Here is a 22,925-nt window from a genome sequence, read left to right as displayed (position 1 = left end):
AATCCTACTCTCAATAAAATTCAAAATTCCCACCAGTGACTAAAGAGGATGATCTTCCTATAAATTTTACATCCTTTCTGAGAAAGATTTTATGGGATTAGAGGCAAAACAAAAAATGCAATTTCAAAAAGCTAAAATAATTTGAGTCCTAAGCAGTGGGTTTGAGTTCTGGTTTCATTTTTTTCTTTTAGCCCCATGACCTTGCTTACACAACAGGAGCAGTTCGTGACTCAACTGATCACACACACAAGTTGTTATAGAACTCAGCAGGTACTGCAGGGGCTGAGGTCAGCAGCAAGAAGCCACGCCAGCCACCCTAAGCCTCTCCCATCAACCCCCTGACTCTAGCAGAGCCGAATCACTTCCCTCAGTTTAGATTTCCTTTGAAAACAAAGTCTTAAGCTAAACCCTTAAAACAGATTGGAAAAGTGATAGATTTCAACACAGATTGTAAATGCTCCCGCAGTGCTTCCTAAAGTTTAATATGCATTTGGATCACCTGGGGATTTGTTAAAATGCAGATTCTGATTCAGCAAGTGTATTAATTTCCTACGGCTGCCATAACAAATTGCCACAAATGAGGTGGCTTAAAAAAACAAAAATGTATTCTCTTGCAGTTCTGGAGGTCAGGAGTCTAAAATCGAAGTGTCTACCAATTGGTTCCTTCTGCAGGTTCCAGCGGAGAATCTATTCTATGCCTTTCTCCTGGCTTCTGGTAGATGTCAGCCTCTGCTTGTAGACACCTTACTCCCACCCCTGCCTCTATCTTCACTTGTGTCTCTTCCCCCTGTGTGTCTCTGCGTCCTCTTCTCTGCTATAAGGACGGCAGCATGCATGAATTCACCCCTAGATCCTTACATTATTTACATCTGCAAAGGTTCTTTTTCCAAATAAAGTCACCTTCTAAGGTACTAAGTGGATGTATCTTTTGGGAGACACAGTTCTACCCAGTAGAGCAAGCCTAGGGTAGGGCCTGAGACTGCATTTCTAATAAACCCTCAGGTGCTGCTGGGCCACAGACCACACTTTAAGAATCAAGGCTCTAAAAGGTCCACAGGATTAATTATTTGCAGCATTTCAGGTGGATTATATACTATACTGATGCATGCCAAGACTTACTATAGATGGCACGTATTATTAGCCAGAAATCTGAAACTTTATTTTATTTTTTAAACAGGGTCTTTCTCTGTCACTCAGGCTGGAGTGCAGTAGTGTGAACACGGCTCACTGCAATCGCTTGAGACTGCATGAGTCCCAGTCTCAAGTGATTCTCCCACCTCAGCCTCTTGAGTAGCTGGGACTACAGGCTTGTACCACCACACATGGCTAATTTTTTATTTTTATTTTTTGAAAAACGGGGTCTCACTATGTTGCCCAGGCTGGTCTCAAACTCCTGAACTCAAGTGATTCTCCCACCTTGGTCTTCCACATTACTGGAATTACAGGTGTGAGCCACTGTGCCCGGCCTGAAACTTTTCAAGAGTGCAATGTGACCACATAAGCAGGAACAGTCATAATATGGCCCAGACAGAAATTTACTGGGTCCCTGATCCCCTAACATGACATTTGTCTATTAATGACAATGTCTGGACGGGTAGGTCACTGCCAGAATATGAAAACAGCCCGGTCATTTCTGTGCTATTGTCTTGTTATTTTTGGGTCTTACAGAACTCCTCCCGCTTCCCAGAATAACTTACACTAATAATGCACGTGCTTCTATTTTAGGGAACGTTTATAAACATCTGAGTCTCCTTGTACCTTAAACTCTTCTCAGCAAGGCTGGGTTTTCGACCGAGAGAGAGAGAGGTCAGAATCAGTGCGCCACTGTCTCTACGCTAGCGTTCACTGCCTGGCTCTGCTACTTATTAGCTGTGTGACCTTGGGCACGTTTTTTGCCTTCTCTATTTTGGTTTCCTCATCTGGAAAAACATCTAGAAAATAATAGTACTTATTTCACAGAATTGTTTTGAAGATTTAAGAGCTCATATAGAGAAAGCACTTGGAGTCATATCTAGTGCAGAGTAAACCTTCAAAAACCATAGCCATTGTTAATATTATATTTACTAATATTATGATGTCCCTGTAGTCCACTCATGATTCTGATTTAATACCACCTTCTTATCTGGCTGTTTTTTAATAGAGAGTTTGGTCAAGGGAGCATGATAATAGAATCCATTTCCTCATACGCTTTAAGATTTCATTTTACTTTTCATCCGTTGATTTAATTTTATCCCTCAATTTAGCCTCAGAAGGATAGGAGACAAACAAGACTGACTATTTAGGGCCTTCTCTTGATTGTTTTCTGACCTTATCTCTTTGCATGTGTGAAATGCCCATAGACGTTTCATCTTGGAAAGTGCTACACAGACAAGATTATAATGTCTCCGAGTCCTCGGGCTGACAGTGAGAAATGGAAGAAAAATGACCGCTGATCTCCCGAGAGCTGGTAGAGATGAGGATGCAATGACAGGCCTTGCCTGGAAATCTGTCTTCAGAGGAGTATGTTGTTAAGTGACAATGAGGAAGAAATCTTTCTGCAACCAGAAGTATCTAGAAGACATCCCCAGGTCTCACCAAAATCTCTCCTTCCCTCTTTAGTAAAGGCTATCTTAAAAGTGTAAAGTTTTCTGTTTACTTCAAATTCTTGCTTCCAGATACAACTCTTTGTGAGGAATAAAGCAATTACCCATTTATTAAACATTAACAACTTATAAACAGAAACATTTTTATCATAATAAAATCCCACTTTAGGAGGCCAAGGTGGGTGGATCACATGAGGCCAGGAGTTCAAGAACACCCTGGCCAACCTGAAACCTGTATGTACTAAAAACACAAAAATTAGCTGGGCGTGGTGGCTGGCGCCTGTAGTCCCAGCTACTCAGGAGGCTGAGACAAGAGAGTTGCTTGAACCCAGGAGGTGGAGGTTGCAGCGAGCCGAGATTGTGCCACTGCACTCCAGCCTGGGCAACAGAGTGAGACTCTGTCTAAAATAATAATAATAATAATAGTATCCTATATTTATGGAGCACACATTGTTTATTAGGCACAACACCAGGCATCTTATATGTAGTTTCACATTTAATCCTCACAATAACCCTGTGAATTTGGCATCATTGTCCTCATTTTACAAGATAAATACATTTGAGAGAGGATACATAAATTTTCCAAAGTCACAGAATTAGCATACAGCCAAACTTGTTTTAACCTATGCTGTCTGACTCAAAAAACTTTATATGGTAATACATAATAAAATAAATAATTTTCAATATTTACTGTATAATATATACAATGCAGCATTTATATAGTGTTTTTGAGGATAGAGGAACTACAGGTAATTTTATACACTTTATATGATTGTGAATATTTCACATTTACAATAATGTATATTTTCTGATTAAACTGTATATTACTACATATTCATAGGTATGATTACTTTTTAAAATACTTTAAAGCAACTAACACAAGGCCAACTTGACAGGAGATGATGATAAAAGATCTAGTTTTTCATAAAATTCAGAGCAAATGAATCTGAACTCATTTATGGATTCTAGAAATAATCTGAACAGACCATTGAGTTTCATGGTCTGCTTAAAGTCAGCCTCACAATGTATGATGGATGCTTTTAGATATTTCTTGCATATGAGAAATCTGTACCTAACTGGTAAGAAAATTACCTGTCAGTTTCCTGAAAGAACAGATGTCGATAAGCAAATCATACTGTTAAACAAATTGTACCAACTAGAACTTACTGGACATATTTTGGGCAGTTACCTTCCCTTGGAGCTAGAAGTTTTTATTTAAGCAATTTTTGATTCGCTTAATTAGGTGAACAAGAAAGAAGGAAAGAAACATAGTAACTACTTTTTACTGAGTTTTTATGCTGGACACTGCATTTACTTCCCACAAAAGACCCATTAGTGAGGGTATCATTCTAATCTGTGTTTTAGATATGAGAACACTGAGGCATAGTGAGTATACTGAATATTCCCTTTTTGTCCCTCCAGATTTATTTCTACACTTCTCCACTCTGCTCTGGGACCTGGAGACTGGACTCTATGGCTGTTTCAATGAGGTTTCCTGGCCACCTGGTTTTTGGATGGGTTCAGCCAATGAGAGGACCAGCAAGAGACTGGGTTATGGGAGGGAAGAACGATTTAGGTACTTCTTCTGCCTCCATCACTGGTGGGTTGTGAGTTGCAGGGACTGGGTTCTGCTACTTAAACCCATTTATGCCTACTGTTCCATTAGTGGAACACTAAGCATGTGGGCGTTATTTATACCCTACTGCTCAAGGTCATTGCCAAGGTCTGATTGCAAAAATTCAAAAAATTGCAACTTCCAGCATAAATGAGTTAAGGCTATACTGTCTATTAGGTGGTTCGCTCTCATAGCGCTTGCTGAAGTCTGGTAAATTCTCCCTCTTCCTGCACTTGGGAGTTATGTTAACTCTGTAGTTCCTAGCCCAGGGTGCTTCAACCTTCTCATCAGTTTTCCTAAGCCTGCCCATAGCTTTGCACAGAATTCCATCAAAAAACTCTTTGCAAAGGCTATCTTTTTCTGGCCGTGGCCCTGACAGGTAATGTTGGCTTCAGAGCCTTGGAAAGGACATTAAAATGATGGGCTCCTACAGGGTCCTGAAAGCCTTGAGAAGAGAAGATGTAAAAGAAGGAGTGAGTGATTGAGTATAATTGCCCTAAGAAGTTAAGTACAATAGAGATTGAAAAGTTGTATTAGATTTTCTTTTTATTGTGGTAAAATCACATAGCATGACACTAATCATTTTCGCCATTTTAAAGAGTACAGGCGGAGCAAGATGGCCGAATAGGAGCAGCTCCAGTCTCCAACTCCCAGCGCCAGCAACACAGAAGACCGGTGATTTCGGCATTTTCAACTGAGGTACTGGGTTCATCTCACTGGGGAGTGCCGGACGATCGGTACTGGTCAGCTGCTGCAGCCCGACCAGCGAGAGCTGAAGCAGGGCGAGGCATTGCCTCACCTGGGAAGCGCAAGGGGGAAGGGAATCCCTTTTCCTAGCCAGGGGAACTGAGACACACAACACCTGGAGAATCGGGTAACTCCCACCCCAATACTGCGCTTTGAGCAAACAGGCACACCAGGAGATCATATCCCACACCTGGCCAGGAGGGTCCCACACCCACGGAGCCTCCCTCATTGCTATCACAGCAGTCTGTGATCTACTGGCAAGGCAGCAGCGAGGCTGGGGGAGGGGCGCCCGCCATTGCTGAGGCTTAAGTAGGTAAACAAAGCTGCTGGGAAGCTCGAACTGGGTGGAGCTCACAGCAGCTCAAGGAAACCTGCCTGTCTCTGTAGACTCCACCTCTGGGGGCAGGGCACAGTAAACAATAACAAAGCAGCAGACACCTCTGCAGACGCAAACGACTCTGTCTGACAGCTTTGAAGAGAGCAGTGGATCTCCCAACACGGAGGTTGAGATCTGAGAAGGGACAGACTCCCTGCTCAAGCGGGTCCCTGACCCCTGAGTAGCCTAACTGGGAGACATCCCCCACTAGGGGCAGTCTGACACCCCACACCTCACAGGGTGGAGTACACCCCTGAGAGGAAGCTTCCAAAGCAAGAATCAGACAGCTACACTCGCTGTTCAGAAATATTCTATCTTCTGCAGCCTCTGCTGCTGATACCCAGGCAAACAGGGTCTGGAGTGGACCTCAAGCAATCTCCAACAGACCTACAGCTGAGGGTCCTGACTGTTAGAAGGAAAACTCTCAAACAGGAAGGACACCTACACCAAAACCCCATCAGTACATCACCATCATCAAAGACCAGAGGCAGATAAAACCACAAAGATGGGGAAAAAGCAGGGCAGAAAAGCTGGAAATTCAAAAAATAAGAGCGTATCTCCCCCGGCAAAGGAGCGCAGCTCATCGCCAGCAACAGATCAAAGCTGGATGGAGAATGACTTTGACGAGATGAGAGAAGAAGGCTTCAGTCCATCAAATTTCTCAGAGCTAAAGGAGGAATTACGTACCCAGCGCAAAGAAACTAAAAATCTTGAAAAAAAAGTGGAAGAATTGATGGCTAGAGTAATTAATGCAGAGAAGGTCATAAACGAAATGAAAGAGATGAAAACCATGACACGAGAAATACATGACAAATGCACAAGCTTCAGTAACCGACTCGATCAACTGGAAGAAAGAGTATCAGCGATTGAGGATCAAATGAATGAAATGAAGCGAGAAGAGAAACCAAAAGAAAAAAGAAGAAAAAGAAATGAACAAAGCCTGCAAGAAGTATGGGATTATGTAAAAAGACCAAATCTCCGTCTGATTGGGGTGCCTGAAAGTGAGGGGGAAAATGGAACCAAGTTGGAAAACCCTCTTCAGGATATCATCCAGGAGAACTTCCCCAACCTAGTAGGGCAGGCCAACATTCAAATCCAGGAAATACAGAGAACGCCACAAAGATACTCCTCGAGAAGAGCAACTCCAAGACACATAATTGCCAGATTCACCAAAGTTGAAATGAAGGAAAAAATCTTCAGGGCAGCCAGAGAGAAAGGTCGGGTTACCCACAAAGGGAAGCCCATCAGACTAACAGCAGACCTCTCGGCAGAAACTCTACAAGCCAGAAGAGAGTGGGGGCCAATATTCAACATTCTTAAAGAAAAGAATTTTCAACCCAGAATTTCATATCCAGCCAAACTAAGTTTCATAAGTGAAGGAGAAATAAAATCCTTTACAGATAAGCAAATGCTTAGAGATTTTGTCACCACTAGGCCTGCCTTACAAGAGACCCTGAAGGAAGCACTAAACATGGAAAGGAACAACCGGTACCAGCCATCTCAAAAACATGCCAAAATGTAAAGACCATCGAGGCTAGGAAGAAACTGCATCAACTAACGAGCAAAATAACCAGTTAATATCATAATGGCAGGATCAAGTTCACACATAACAATCTTAACCTTAAATGTAAATGGACTAAATGCTCCAATTAAAAGACACAGACTGGCAAACTGGATAAAGAGTCAAGACCCATCAGTCTGCTGTATTCAGGAGACCCATCTCACACGCAGAGACATACATAGGCTCAAAATAAAGGGATGGAGGAAGATTTACCAAGCAAATAGAGAACACAAAAAAGCGGGGGTTGCAATACTAGTCTCTGATAAAACAGACTTTAAACCATCAAAGATCAAAAGAGACAAAGAAGGCCATTACATAATGATAAAGGGATCAATCTCAACAGGAAGAGCTAACTATCCTAAATATATATGCACCCAATATAGGAGCACCCAGATTCATAAAGCAAGTCCTTAGAGACTTACAAAGAGACTTAGACTCCCATACAATAATAATGGGAGACTTCAACACTCCACTGTCAACATTAGACAGATCAACGAGACAGAAAGTTAACAAGGATATCCAGGAATTGAACTCATCTCTGCAGCAAGCAGACCTAATAGACATCTATAGAACTCTCCACCCCAAATCAACAGAATATACATTCTTCTCAGCACCACATCATACTCCAAAATTGACCACGTAATTGGAAGTAAAGCACTCCTCAGCTAATGTACAAGAACAGAAATTATAACAAAGTGTCTCTCAGACCACAGTGCAATCAAACTAGAACTCAGGACTAAGAAACTCAATCAAAACCGCTCAACTACATGGAAACTGAACAACCTGCTCCTGAATGACTACTGGGTACATAACGAAATGAAGGCAGAAATAAAGATGTTCTTTGAAACCAATGAGAACAAAGATACAACATACCAGAATCTCTGGGACACATTTAAAGCAGTGTGTAGAGGGAAATTTATAGCACTAAATGCCCACAAGAGAAAGCTGGAAAGATCTAAAATTGACACTCTAACATCGCAATTAAAAGAACTAGAGAAGCAAGAGCAAACACATTCGAAAGCTAGCAGAAGGCAAGAAATAACTAAGATCAGAGCAGAACTGAAGGAGATAGAGACACAGAAAACCCTCCAAAAAATCAATGAATCCAGGAGTTGGTTTTTTGAAAAGATCAACAAAATTGACAGACCACTAGCAAGACTAATAAAGAAGAAAAGAGAGAAGAATCAAATCGACGCAATTAAAAATGATAACGGGGATATCACCACCGACCCCACAGAAATACAAACTACCATCAGAGAATACTATAAACACCTCTACGCAAATAAACTGGAAAATCTACAAGAAATGGATAATTTCCTGGACACTTACACTCTTCCAAGACTAAACCAGGAAGAAGTTGAATCCCTGAATAGACCAATAGCAGGCTCTGAAATTAAGGCAACAATTAATAGCCTACCAACCAAAAAAAGTCCAGGACCAGATGGATTCACAGCTGAATTCTACCAGAGGTACAAGGAGGAGTTGGTACCATTCCTTCTGAAACTATTCCAATCAATAGAAAAAGAGGGAATCCTCCCTAACTCATTTTATGAGGCCAACATCATCCTGATACCAAAGCCTGGCAGAGATACAACAAAAAAAGAGAATTTTAGACCAATATCCCTGACGAACATCGATGCAAAAATCCTCAATAAAATACTGGCAAACCGGATTCAGCAACACATCAAAAAGCTTATCCACCATGATCAAGTGGGCTTCATCCCTGGGATGCAAGGCTGGTTCAACATTCGCAAATCAATAAACATAATCCAGCATATAAACAGAACCAAAGACAAGAACCACATGATTATTTCAATAGATGCAGAAAAGGCTTTTGACAAAATTCAACAGCCCTTCATGCTAAAAACGCTCAATAAATTCGGTATTGATGGAACGTACCTCAAAATAATAAGAGCTATTTATGACAAACCCACAGCCAATATCATACTGAATGGGCAAAAACTGGAAAAATTCCCTTTGAAAACTGGCACAAGACAGGGATGCCCTCTCTCACCACTCCTATTCAACATAGTGTTGGAAGTTCTGGCTAGGGCAATCAGGCAAGAGAAAGAAATCAAGGGTATTCAGTTAGGAAAAGAAGAAGTCAAATTGTCCCTCTTTGCAGATGACATGATTGTATATTTAGAAAACCCCATTGTCTCAGCCCAAAATCTCCTTAAGCTGATAACCAACTTCAGCAAAGTCTCAGGATACAAAATTAATGTGCAAAAATCACAAGCATTCTTATACACCAGTAACAGACAAACAGAGAGCCAAATCAGGAATGAACTTCCATTCACAATTGCTTCAAAGAGAATCAAATACCTAGGAATCCAACTTACAAGGGATGTAAAGGACCTCTTCAAGGAGAACTACAAACCACTGCTCAGTGAAATAAAAGAGGACACAAACAAATGGAAGAACATACCATGCTCATGGATAGGAAGAATCAATATTGTGAAAATGGCCATACTGCCCAAGGTAATTTATAGATTCAATGCCATCCCCATCAAGCTAGCAATGAGTTTCTTCACAGAATTGGAAAAAACTGCTTTAAAGTTCATATGGAACCAAAAAAGAGCCCGCATCTCCAAGACAATCCTAAGTCAAAAGAACAAAGCTGGAGGCATCACGCTACCTGACTTCAAACTATACTACAAGGCTACAGTAACAAAAACAGCATGGTACTGGTACCAAAACAGAGATATAGACCAATGGAACAGAACAGAGTCCTCAGAAATAATACCACACATCTACAGCCATCTGATCTTTGACAAACCTGAGAGAAACAAGAAATGGGGAAAGGATTCCCTATTTAATAAATGGTGCTGGGAAAATTGGCTAGCCATAAGTAGAAAGCTGAAACTGGATCCTTTCCTTACTCCTTATACGAAAATTATTTCAAGATGGATTAGAGACTTAAATGTTAGACCTAATACCATAAAAATCCTAGAGGAAAATCTAGGTAGTACCATTCAGGACATAGGCATGGGCAAAGACTTCATGTCTAAAACACCAAAAGCAACGGCAGCAAAAGCCAAAATTGACAAATGGGATCTCATTAAACTAAAGAGCTTCTGCACAGCAAAAGAAACTACCATCAGAGTGAACAGGCAACCTACAGAATGGGAGAAAATTTTTGCAATCTACTCATCTGACAAAGGGCTAATATCCAGAACCTACAAAGAACTCCAACAAATTTACAAGAAAAAAACAAACAACCCCATCAAAAAGTGGGCAAAGGATATGAATAGACATTTCTCAAAAGAAGACATTCATACAGCCAACAAACACATGAAAAAATGCTCATCATCACTGGCCATCAGAGAAATGCAAATCAAAACCACAATGAGATACCATCTCACACCAGTTAGAATGGCGATCATTAAAAAGTCAGGAAACAACAGGTGCTGGAGAGGATGTGGAGAAATAGGAACACTTTTACACTGTTGGTGGGATTGTAAACTAGTTCAACCATTATGGAAAACAGTATGGCGATTCCTCAAGGATCTAGAACTAGATGTACCATATGACCCAGCCATCCCATTACTGGGTATATACCCAAAGGATTATAAATTATGCTGCTATAAAGACACATGCACACGTATGTTTATTGCAGCACTATTCACAATAGCAAAGACTTGGAATCAACCCAAATGTCCATCAGTGACAGATTGGATTAAGAAAATGTGGCACATATACACCATGGAATACTATGCAGCCATAAAAAAGGATGAGTTTGTGTCCTTTGTAGGGACATGGATGCAGCTGGAATCCATCATTCTTAGCAAACTATCACAAGAACAGAAAACCAAACACCGCATGTTCTCACTCATAGGTGGGAACTGAACAATGAGATCACTTGGACTCAGGAAGGGGAACATCACACAACGGGGCCTATCATGGGGAGGGGGGAGGGGGGAGGGATTGCATTGGGAGTTATACCTGATGTAAATGACGAGTTAATGGGTGCAGCACACCAACAAGGCACAAGTATACATATGTAACAAACCTGCACGTTATGCACATGTACCCTACAACTTACAGTAATAATAAATAAATTTAAAAAAAAAATAAAGAGTACAATTCAGTGGCATTTAAGTATATTCATGATGTTGTGCAGCCCTCACTACTATCATGTTTCAGAACATTTTTATCACCCTAAGCAGAATTCTGTACCCATTAGGCAGTTACTCCCAATTCTCCTCTCTCCCTAGGCCCTTCCAACCACTCATCTGCTTTCTGTCTCTACAAATTCACCTGTTCTGGAAAATTCGTAGGAGTGAAATTATGCAATATGTGGTTTTCCATTATATTTCATAACAAGGAAAATTAAATCTAATTCTAAATAACTTGACTCGTTACTATATTTGTGAAGTCAAGAACTTCCATTGGGGAAAACAATGTGATGTCTTCGGCTAGTCTCAGAGGAACTATTTTGACCCAAGCTTATATTGATCATGGAAATAACAAGGAGTCTGTCAGTGGGGAATGTTAACAAATCTTAAGTTTAGTTACAGATAGAAAAAAAAAAAAATTACAACCTTCTCTTAGACTCCATCTTCCCTAGGGGATTAGCAGTTGACTTAAGGCAGAAGCATTTAAATGCCCAAATATCTCAATACACCTTCTTTTGGTTCCTTCCATTCATGAAGCTAGCTGCTTCAGGACATCTTCATATGGGTCCTTCTTGTCTCCAACCTCTTAATTTGCTGCAGGAATCTAGAATCCCCTTAGGTCTGAAAGAGCTAGAAAATGTAAGATCTTTAAAGTCAGAGATGCGGGTGTTGGACCAGGAAAGAAGAAAAATTGAGTGACCCATGGAAATTCTGAGCTCCAAACAAATGTGTCCCAAAACAGTGTTTCTTAAACTATCTTTGGAAAAGGAGTATTTTCCTCTAATACTTCACAGGCCAATGCTTGCAAAAAAAATTACAATAACAGTGAATTACTAGAAAAATGGAATCAAAACAAGTCCTTTTATTAGATTTATTAGACTCAAAATTATTTTGCAAATTGCCATAAAAGCTTTTAAGCACTGACTCTCAATTCCTGCAGTCACCTCATTGTGGTGCAATGTTTTATGTTTAATGCCTTAATGACTTCAACATTCTAGGACTGTATGAAATACAGTTATCTAAGCCTACCTTCTTGATAGAACCTGGATTTCCATGATCAATACAAACTTGGGTCAAAATAGTTCTTCTGAGACTAGCCCAAGACATCACATTGCTTTCCCTGATGGAAGTTCTTGACTTCACAAATATAGTTACAAGTCAAGTTATTTAGAAGTAGATTTAATTTTCTCCGTTTAAGGTCGCAACAGGACCAGAAAAGTTTTTCTTGGGAAGGATCCCTGAACTATAGAAAATGACAGAATTTAACGGAAGTAATGGAGCAGAAGCCAGATTACCAGGAGTAGGTGGGTGAACAGGTGTCGGGAATTAGAGACCCTGAGATTGTTACAGGCTACCATTGGGCAATAAGAGAAGAGACAAATGTGACATTCAGGGAATTTGACATTTTATTTTGTTTGCTTACTTATTTTGTTTATTTTGTTACTACTGTTTTAAGATGGGAGAGACTTGAACTTGCTTTTAAAATGATACAATGGACCAGAAAAGAGACAGAGAGAGAGGCTTAAGGGAAAGAAGGAAGGGTTACTAGTGGATGTAGGTGGGAGATAATGAGATTCTGAGCACAGGGATGTGTGTTAGTCCGTTTTCACACTGCTGTAAAGAACTACCCGAGACTGGGTAATTTATGAAGAAAAGAGGTTTAATTGCCTCACAGTTCTGCAGGCTTAACAGAAAACATGACTGGGAGGCCTCAGGAAACTTTCAACCACGGTGGAACGCAAAGCGGAAGCAAGGACCTTCTTCACATGGTGGCAGGAGAGAGAGACAGGGGAAGTGCCACACACTTTTAAACCATTAAATCTCGTCAGGACTCACTCAGCATCACGAGAATAGCAAGGGGAAAATCTGCCCCATGATCCCATCACCTCCCTGCAAGCCCCTCCTCCAATTTGACATGAGATTTGGGTAGGGACACAAATCCAAACCATATCATATATTGGAAGATAGATAAGATAGGAGGAGGAAGGGATGCAGAAGTGCACCAGTCGGGAGCTGTGCACTTTATGTTGGAACCTGAATTTCATAGCAGAAGAAGTAGGGAAGGGAAGATGGATGTAAAATAGAGGAAATAAAAAACAAGCTGGAACCCAAAGGCGTGAGTGGAGCCCCACAAGGACAGACTGGAGACTTGCATCAGGGTTTTTGTTTTTTGTTTGTTTGTTTGTTTTTGTCTCTGATATTAATGACATGAGTGTCCTGCAAAAGCCAGGGGCCCTTAGGCAAACATAGGTACTGACCCAAGAGCCAAAGGCAATGAAAGAAGATTCAGGGAAAGGAACTGTTGCAATTCCAGCTGCTGCCACTTGCCAGGATGAGTCAACAGATCAACAGCAACATGTGTGAGCTGCACAATGACCCGTGCTCCAGCTCTTCCTTCAGATCTCTCCTGAGGCCCAACTGGGAGCAGCTAGAGAAGGGGATTCTACACTTAGCTTAATTACAAAGCCACCATAGTGTGAATACCAGTCAGTTTTAGAAAAAAAAAAAAACTTGAGGTTTTTCTCACCTGCGTCTAATTTCTTTTTAGGGGATGAAGTAATGTGCTGGGAGTGAGGAGGCTATGGGTGGTGATGGTGATGTCATTACTGGTTGAAATAGCAATAGTGAATAATGGACCTAGCTCTATTCACTCCTATTCAACCTTGTGCTGGAATTTCTGGCCAGTGCAATAAGACAAATAAAATAAATGAAATGCATAAGTTCAGAAGGGAAGAAGTAAAACTGTATCTATTTTCAGATGGTATGATTAGTTAAGAGAAAAATCCGATGGCATCAATAAAACAACTAGTGGAACTAATAAATGAATTTAGCATGATCATATGATCAATGTCAGTACACAAAATAATTATAATTTTACATTCTTGCAGCAATTAGAAATTGAAATAAGAATCTTCCACTTACAGTGACACCTAAAATGTAAAATATCTCAGGCTAAATTTAATGAAAACAATGTATAAGACCTCTACTGAAAACCATAAGCTATTGCTGATTAAAATTAAAAATCACCTAAATAAATGTGGAAATATATCATGTTCATAGATTTACATTTTTAAAATGTCGGTGATTCCTAATTTGATCTATAGATTCAATTCACTTCCAATCATAATTCCAGTAGCCTTTATTAAACAAATAAATTGATAAAATCTGCTTTTAATATGTAAATGGGTGCCAGGTGTGGTGGCTCACACCTGTAATCTCAGCAATATGGTAGGCTGAGGCAGGTAGATTGCTTGAGCCCAGGAGTTGGAGACCAGCTTGGGCAACGTGTTGAAACTTCATCTCTACAAAAAATACCTTAAATTTTAGCCAGGCATGGTGGCGTAAACCTGTAGTCCTAGCTACTCAGGAGACTGAAGTGGGAGGATCACCTGGGCCTGGGAAGTTGAAGCTGAAGTGAGCCAAGATCACCCTACTGCACTCCAAACTGGGCAACAGACAGAGACCCTGAAAAAAAAGAAAGAAAGAGAGATAGAGAGAGAGAGGGGGGAGAGAGAGAGAGAGAGAGAGAGAGAGAGAGAGGAGAGAGAGAGGAGAGAGACAGAGAGACAGAGGAGAGGAGAGAGAAAGAAGAAAAAGAAAGAAAGAAAGAGAGAGAGAGAGAAAGAAAAGAAAGAAAGGAAGAAAGAAAGAAAGAAAGAAAGAAAGAAAGAAAGAAAGAAAGAAAGAAAGAAAGAAAGAAAGAAAGAAAGAAAGAAAGAAAAGAAAAGAAAGGAAGGAAGGAAGGAAGGGTGGAACGAAGGAAGGAAGGAAGGAGGGAAGGAAGGAAGGGAGGGAAAGAAAGAAAGAAAAGAAAGAAAGGAAAGAAAGAAAGAAAGAGAGAAGGAAGGAAGGAAGGAAACTGAAAGTGGCAGTGCAAAGAAGATAGAATATGTAAGCAATTTTGATGAAGTGAACAGCTTTGGAGAACTAATGCTACCTTACTGATCTGACTTCTCATAAAGCTACTTTATCAAGAAAGTGTGACGTGTGCACAGTGAAGGACAACTGAATCAGTGGAACAGCCTAGGGCAGTGGTCCCCAAACTTTTTGACACCAGGGGCCAGTTTCATGAAAGACAATTTTTCCACAGATCACAACGGGGTGAGGAATGGTTTCAGGATGATTCAAATGCATTACATTTATTGTGCACTTGATTTCAATTATTATTACATTGTAATATCCAGTGAAATAATTATACAACTCACCATAATGTAGAATCAGTGGGAGCCCTGAGCTTGTTTCCGTGCACCTAGATGGTCCCATCCAGGGGTGATGGGAGGCAGTGACAGATCATCAGGCATTAGATTCTCATAAGGAGCACACAACCTAGATCCCTTGCATAGGGTTCATGCTCCTATGAGAATCTAATGCCACTGGTGATCTGACAGGAGGCAGAGTCCAGCGGGAATGTAAACGATGAGGTGTGGCTGTAAATACAGATGAAGCTTCACTTACTCACCTGCCACTCACCTCCTGCTGTGTGGCCCAGTTCCTAACAGGCCACAGATGGGTACCCATCTGTGGCCCCTGAGTTGGGCACCCCTCGGCATAGAGAGTCCAGCAGTAGACTCAAACTTACATAGCCAAATGATTTTAGACAAAGATACCGAAAGCAGTTCACTGGGGAAAGAAAAATGAACTCGGTATCTTTCTTATGGCATACACAAAAATCATTTTGAGGTGGAGCATAAACCTAAGCATAAAAGTCAAAAATATAAAGTTTCAGAAGAAAATATCAGTGAATATCCACACAACCTGAGAGTAGTTAAACATTTCTTAGGTAAGACACAAAAACAGAAATAAAAAAAATAATAAATTAGATTTTGTCACAATTAAGCATTTTTCCTCATCAAAAGTCATCAGTAAGAAAATATACCAAGAAGCCACAGATTATTTTAAAAAATGAGAAAGATGTAGCTGACAAATGACTTCATGACAATACATAGAGTGAGAACTCCTATAAATCAATATTAAAAAGATGAGAAATCCAATTAAAAATAAAGCTTTGACCATCCTCTTGCAAACAAAGACACAGAAATTTTGAATAAGCACATAAATATGTGCTCAACACCATTAGTCATCACAAAAATGCAAAATCAAAGCCACAATGGCATGTCACCACACCCTCATTTGGATTGCTAAAACTAACAGACTGACAATACCAAATGTTGGCAAGGATACAGAGCAACCAAGACTCTCCCACAATGCTGGTGGGTGTATATAAATGGCATGACAACATTTAAAAAAGGATTGGCAGCTTCTATCCAACAACCTAGCAATTTTACTCCTAGAAATATATCAAAGAGAAATGAACAGATATGCCCACCAAAGACCTGTACAAGCTGATAGCAGCTTCTTTATAATAGCCCCAACTGGAAACAACCAAAATAGTCATTAACAGAAAGGTGTGTAAGCAACTTGTAGCATATTTATACCCTAGAATAACAACTCAGCAATAAATAGGAATAGACTACTTATACATGTAATATCATGAATAAATCACTTGGATATCGGCCGGGCGCAGTGGCGTATGCCTGTAATCCCAGCACTTTGGGAGGCCGAGGCAGGCGCATCACAAGGTCAGGAGATCCAGATCATTCTGGCTAACAGGGTGAAACCCCGTCTCTACTAAAAATGCAAAAAATTAACCCGGGCGTGGCGGCATGCGCCTGTAGTCCCAGCTGCTCAGGAGGCTGAGGCAGGAGAATCGCTTGAACCCAGGAGGCCGAGCTTGTAGTGAGCCAAGATCGCACCACTGCACTCCAGTCTGGGCGACAGAGTGAGGCTCCGTCTCAAAAGACAACAACAACAACAACAACAAAAATCACTAGGATATCATGCTGGGTGGAAGAAGTCAGGCACGAAGGAGAACTTAATGTGTGAATCTACTTACATAAAATTTTAAAAATAGGTAAAACTTGTCTATGGTGGAAAACATCAGACAAATAGTTGTCTCTTTTTGGGAATTGACTGGGACCTGAGTTTAAGGGGACTTTTTGGTGTGGTGGAAATGTGGCTACATCCACTGACAGGATTGTGGGTTACATGGACATACACATTTTGCAAACCTCGTGAACTATATATTTAAGATGCGTGCATTTTATTTTATACATATTTTGCCTTAAGAAACATTTTTAAAAATTTTGAACTCCAGTAAATTGGTTTGCTTTTCACAGTGGAATGAATCGGCAATTCTGAAACTATTTTTTGTGTATCCTGGGCTTTAGCATAAGTGTAAATATTTTGAAGATAATGAGATCTAGCTTTTTCATTGTTAGAAAATGTAGTTACAAATATGGAAAGAGAAAAAAACTAGAATGTTCCCTATGATGTTGGATTGAAATTAAATGTATCAGTATAAACTCATGGTTTTTAATATAGGGGTGTGTGTGTGTGTGTGTGTAGACATGTATGTGTAACTTAGTCTATCTGCTGAGAGGGTCTAGAAGCAATGATATAGTAACAGCAATGAGTACATCTAGACCCAGATATTGATTTCTAAATATCAGTTTCCTCTGAAAGGAATTGTAATTCCTTGGAGAAAAGGCCAAACCTAGAGCTGGGGAAGAAAGAGTATTCATTGAGCCTGAGACTCCTTTTTGTGCCAGAAAGTAAGGAAGTGATGAAGAGCAATGTGGATATATCAAATGCACACAGGACCAAGATGAAGGAGCTCCCACTGCTTTCGGCTGATACAGTTTGAGTATTAAAACAAATAATGATAGTAGATTATAACTCATTGACTAAAATAAGAATCTGTGAGTTTGTAATGACAAATGAGTGAGTAAATGGAGAAGACAAGCTCTTCCTTACAGAATATCAACTATTAATAATAAATATAGAAGGATTAATGGAGTTGGAAAAGCATCAAGTAATACTAAACCATGCTATGAAAGTTTCATTAAGGAACAGGATACATACAGCTTCAATGTATCTATGCACAAGTTATTTATTATTATGAAGGAAAAGCAGTGACTTCACAGTGGAGAAACCTGGCAGACATCACATTAACCAAGTGATTTTGAGGCACATTCAATGAAATAACTGATATAGTTTGGATATTTGTCTCTGCCCCAATCTCATTTTGGGAATTGTAATCCCCAGTGCTGAGATGGGACCTGGTGGGAAGTGTCTGGGTCATGGGGGCGGATCCCTCATGGCTTGGTGCTATCTTCGTGATAGTGAGTTCTCACAAGATCTGGTCATTTAAAAGTATGTGGCACTCCCTGCCAACTCTCTCTCTCACACACACACACTCTCACATACACTTTCTCCTGCCTTCACCATGGGAACTGCCTTCTCCTACTTCGCCTTCTGCCATGATTGTAAGCTTCCTGAGAACTCTCCAGAAGCTCATGCCAGACCTATGCTTGCTGTACAGCCTGCAGAACCATGAGCCAATTAAACCTCTTTTTTTTTTTTTTTAATAAATTATCTAGTCTCAGGTATTTCTTTATAGCAATGCAAGAATGGCCTTATACAATAACCAATCGGGGCTCTTTAAAAATATCAAGGTAAAAACAACAACAACAACAACAAAAAACAAAACAAGAAAAGGTTGGGGAACATTCTAGGTGAAAGAAGACTACAGGCATAGCAACTAAATGCAGAGGTATGAGGGTTGCTTAAGATGAGAAATTAGAGGATGCAGTAAGCTATGATCATGCCACTGCACTCTAGCCTGGGCAACAGAGTGAGATACTGTTTCAAAAAGAAAAGTATACACCAAAGTTAATAATCCAGGGGTATGGCATCTCCAATTTCTCAAATGTTTCATAAAAATACTTATGTAGAATGATGAATCAAATGAGGAAAAAATATTAATAATTTGTGAATGTTAATAAAAGATATTGACATTCTCTTGCAGTCATCTTGCAGCTTTTCCGTAAGTTGGAATTTTATAAAAATCAAAAATTGAGAGACAGAGAAAGAGGAGAGCCCAGGATATGATTCCTGATGAACAGGGCTGCTGGCCAGGCTGTTAAGGTTCGTAAGTTCCTGGCTAAACAAGCCGAGGCTGTGCCTGGGTTGGCAGGCACTGACGGGCAGAAACTGATTATTACAAGTCTGTAAATCAGAGAGCTGGTTTAGACCATAAAATTGGAAGTTAAAAAAACGCATGTTGCGCTGTAGGCAATTTAATTCCTTTGCATATGTTATTCGGAAAGTTACTTTATAATTACAAGCATAACTAATACAAAGTTACATACTTTGTAATTAAAGATCTTGTGGGGTAAGGAAAACACATTAGGAACTGGAACTCATTTTTTTTTTTTTTTGTTTGAGACAGGGTCTCGCTGTCACCTAGGTTGGAGTGAAGTGGCACGAACACAGCTCACTGGAGCCTTTACTTCCTGGGCTCAAGGGATCCTCCTGCTTCACCCTCTCAAGTAGCTGGCACACAGTTGCATGCCACCATGCCTGGTTATTATTATTATTTTTGTTGTTGTTGACATGGCGTCTCACTATATTGCCCAGGCTGGTCTTGAATTCCTGGCCTCTAACAATCCTCCTGCCTCAGCCTCCCAAAACCCTGGGATTACTGCACCTGGCTTTGAAACTGGCATTTCCATGCATCTGTGTGTGCCAGGCACTGGTCCCACGGTACCTCCCTGGATCTTCCCAATAACCCCCACTACCACACTCAGGTAGATGTGATCATCTACATTTTACAGAAGAGGCAACTGAGGTATTACACATTTGTCTTGGCTAGGCGCAGTGGCTCACACCTGTAATCCCAACTCTCTGGAGACTGTGCTGGGAAGATCACTTGAGCCCACGTGTTTGAGACCAGCCTAGGCAACATAGTGAGAGCCCATCTCCACAAAAAATAATTAAAAATTAGCTGGGCATGGTGGCATGTGCCTATAATTCCAGTGACTCTGAAGGCTGAGGTGAGAGGATCTCTTGAGCCCAGGAGTTTGAGGCTGCAGTGATCTGTGATCGTGCCACTGCACTCCAGCCAGCCAGGGTAACAGATGGAGACTCTTCCTCTAAAAAAAAAAGGAAAATTTGTCTTATCCAAGGTCACATGACTAGAAAGTGTTTCAGGAAGGAGGGGTCCTGCAGAGAGAATGAAACAAAAAAAAAGATGACTTTCAACCTCATTACCCTCTGAAAGATAACCCCCAGGAAGGTAGGGATCTTCGTCTATTTTGTTCAGACTTTTATGCCCGAACCTGAAACAAACACTGATAAAAAAAAATGCTCACTTTAGAGCTGTTGAATGAATAAATAAATTTCTTACCGTCTTTGACGAGATCTAGGTTATTGGGAATAGTCATTACTGTGGTGGACTGGAGACAAAAGGCAGGTAGGAGCAAGCAAAGTGCTGGGATTACAGGCATGAGCCACCACACCTGGCAAATTATGTGCTTTACAGATAAATTATATCTGAATTAAAATATATGCCTTCTCTGAGAACATGATTTTGTGGAGCAGGATGAACACTCAGGGAAAAAGTAGAGGAGGGAGGAGTCTCCTGCAAGGAAGACACTGGATGGAGGGAGGTGGGTGTGGGAAGAGCCGACAGGGTCTGCAATAGAGAGGGATAAGAAAGGCTCTCTGCTGATTACTGGGCACTCACAGGGGCCTGGGTTCCTGCTTGCAGGGGTAGCTGACTCAGCTTGGTCACTGGCGAGGCTGTTGTCAGACTGAGCGCCTGGCTGGGAGAGCTCTCCTTGGCTCCGTGTTCCTCTAAGTTGCTGGAGCTAGAGTGGGCTAGGCACATGGAGCCCTACCGAAAGCCTGTCCAGGTTAAGATGTACGTTTGCATTTGATTGCCCTCGCTCCTAGGAACCTTACTCAGAATCGGTTGCATCAAATGTCTGCCCCCGATATTCATCCTCTCTCTCATCCTCTCCCCGTCCTTCATCACTTGGTAATCCAAGGCTGTTGTGGATAGAGTTTTAGTTGAGCTCTCTCTTCTTCTACTGATTAGAGCCATTATTTGTTATTTAATTAAGGAATATTTTTCACGGGACATTTCAAACAAAATCATGGGCTGTACTCGCAACCTATGCAAGGGAGGGAAGTTAGAGAAGGAGAAGGGACGAGGAAGGGGGAAAAAAGAAAATAAAACAAGGAGATGACAGTGAGAGGAAATGAGAGACAGTGAGAGAATGAAATGGCAAGATAGGAAGGAGGGAAGTGGGGGGAATAGATATAAATGCAAGATATGCTTTCTTCTTTGTCCAGATCCTCTCCCCATTTCTCACTCTGACCTCAGCATCCTCACCTCCATTAGAGAAGGTTGCCAGGAAACAGGAAAGAAAGAGGGCCAAAGAAAAGGGACCACTAGACTAATCCCAGGAAAATGCGTCATCATCCAGGGACTGGTCTGTGATTGCTGGAGGAAAGAGGTTTGGAATCAATGAAAAATATGAACCATATAATGTATTTTAGAAGAGATAAATTATAACTTTCAGGTAGACAGAGACATTCAATGGAGGATCAATTCTTCTTAGTCAGAGGTCATGGGAACCTCCAGAAATGAATGAACTAAAGGCACATTCAAGTCTGTCTGTGAAACTTACTTGGTGTCTTTCTTCCAGGTAAGTTAAGTCTGGAAGGAAGACGACAGTGACATCCCTAAGCACTGTTTCTGCTTCTAGTTCTCCCTCCTCCAGGACAAATAACCATATGCAGTATATTGGGCACTTACTATATGCAGTTGTGTTATTTCTAGTATTAACCTATTAATATTTACCATGAATACTAAAATAGCAGAGCATTATCTATCAAGGTAATATTAATTACCTATCAAGGTAATATTAATATTAGTACGAGGATGCCATTGTGATAATACTCACTTTTTATTTTTGCACTCGCTGTCTGTCAGATGCTGGCTGAGGCACTGCACATATATTAATGTTCTCAGTAGCCCAAGGACATTTTTCTACCCATTTACTAGATGAGCTAACTGATGGTGGTCAGAGAGGTGAATAATTTATCAGTAACAAATTTATCAATTTGTTATTGATAAAACAGAGATTCTAAGCTAATTCTGATTGCCAGATCTGTGCTCTTAACTACCAGGAGAATTCACCACTTTTTAAAATATATTTCCTTATTTGATTCTGATGGTAGTTAGGTCTCCTTATGCCTATTTCAGAGATGAGGAAACTGAGGCACAGAGACATACAATAACTTGTTCTAGTTTACGGGAGTGTCTCCTAAGACCCCTCATTTCTATTCATAACCTATCAGATATTTAGCATCCACTAATTTATCTAATTACAGATGCTTCTAAAGTGCTTGTAACCTGCTCTAAGTGGGAACAGCATGCATGTGCAACCTCATTTACACTGTTAATTTGGTAAACTTCCTTCAGCCTCCATCCGACATGTCACAGATTCCAGTCTTAATGAAACTTAATGAGATTTGGTTATAAATGTATGGAGGTAATGGCTTGTATAACATTGTAATGTTCCTTGAATTTTCGACCATATTTGCTAGGGTTTCTGGACAGGAAACTTTTCCATCTCTTTAGAGGAGAGAAAAAGAAAAAGATGAAAACCTCAGGCTATCTCACTGTCACAGTTCCTAGAAACTAAGGAATAAATGGCCCAATTTTACCTTAAAATTCTGTCTTTTAATTGATGCTGAGCACTTCCCTGTGTTTACAAAAGTTAGTTGATTACCGACTGTATACAGAGTTCTGATGTTTCACTATGAAGAGGTACAAAAAAAGAATAAATACACATAACTACATATGTACGTATTATGAAAATAAATATAAATAAGAGATATATTTATTATAAAGCAAAAACCCCTTATAAAAATTGTCTTTAAAATCTAAGTTATGCTGCTTGTAAATGTCTTAAATGGCAAAGGTGGCAGATTTTGAAAAGCAAATAAACATCAGGAAAAAATGTAAAAAGGAAAGAGAGCATAGTTGGCCATATTACAATTGAAGTCAAAGCAG

Source organism: Theropithecus gelada, chromosome 20 (genome assembly GCF_003255815.1).
Source record: "Theropithecus gelada isolate Dixy chromosome 20, Tgel_1.0, whole genome shotgun sequence".
Taxonomy (NCBI): Eukaryota; Metazoa; Chordata; class Mammalia; order Primates; family Cercopithecidae; genus Theropithecus; species Theropithecus gelada.
The sequence above is the reverse complement of the archived record's forward strand: the minus strand, read 5'-3'. Positions refer to the sequence as shown.